The following is a 1,218-nucleotide window of genomic DNA, read 5'->3' as shown; positions in this document are numbered from 1 at the left end:
CCTGCTGAATGCTCCTTTTTGTATTATGCGTTTTCTTTTATTATCTCACTGCATAACTCTTCACTAATTGGCTGGGTTTTTTTTTAACCACTCTCTTGCATACATTGTTGAAGCAGCATAGTCCTAACATCCTTAATAAAGCAAATATAGATAAACGGTCATGTTGCATTTTCACAGTTCTGTTGAAGTAAAATTCTCAAATCAGTGCATAAACGTTAACTGAAGTGGTACAGTTTAAAGTTACAGAAAATAAACGTGATATCCACATTTTACTCTAAGGAACAAGATGAAATCTGTAGATAAAAAAGACAAGCATAAAGATACTTAATGCTCTGTAATAGAAATGCTCTAGATTGGTAAGGCCAAAAGCATCTGTCTGGGAGATTTTGCCTGCACCACGCTCTACTAATTTCTGCGAATGTATCAGCTCTTAGTGTGGCCTTAATTTGAGACAATCTCTTTTCAAATGAAGGGACTGAATTTTCACATGGGGAAAATAATATAAATCTGGGAAAAAAATGTGGACTTGAATCTCATAACCTTAACGAAAAATAAGTTTAAGAATAAATAACATTAGAACTGCGATCAAAATTCTTCCTAGTTACATTTTCTATACAGCTTCTTGATATTTTGCAGAGGCATGTATGGTCTATTTGGTGTTTGGGGAAGACTCCTGGTCTTCTCCCTTCCCTGAGAATGTAGTATCTAAAGCTCAGTTCTTTTCCATTGAACAGGACACAATAATGCAGGGCAACAGAGGTAATGCTATATTTAGAAACTTGTCACAGTATAAAATGGGAGATACCTGAAGCCTTTGATGCTCTACTGAGGGAAGCAAAGCCACCAAAAAGAACTAGAAGTTACTGGTGACTCTTCACCAAGTCTACACCCGTGGCTTCTGCCTGCTCTTGTGTTCCAATCATGGTGCAGCTTGTGATGGACTTCAGGGGCAGGCAGGTATCTGGGATAAACTCAAAGACACAAGATACTACAACATGTATTCAAAAGCTGACCAGATTCAAGAGCAGACTTTGCCAAGACAACCAGAAAGGTATCTAGATGTGACTGAACCAGACTTTATCTACTGCTTCACTGATGTCCAAAAGTGTCGCTGCCCCTGGGCAGATGTGGATCATCCAGAAGCAGCTCTGGCCTGGGCAGCAGGTCCCATGCAAGGCAGGAGCCCTTGCAGAGAGGCCGGTTCATTTGCAAATAGAG

The sequence above is a fragment of the Chaetura pelagica genome, unplaced genomic scaffold (assembly GCF_000747805.2).
Source record: "Chaetura pelagica isolate M959 unplaced genomic scaffold, ChaPel_1.0 scaffold10, whole genome shotgun sequence".
Lineage (NCBI taxonomy): Eukaryota > Metazoa > Chordata > Aves > Apodiformes > Apodidae > Chaetura > Chaetura pelagica.
The sequence above is the reverse complement of the archived record's forward strand: the minus strand, read 5'-3'. Positions refer to the sequence as shown.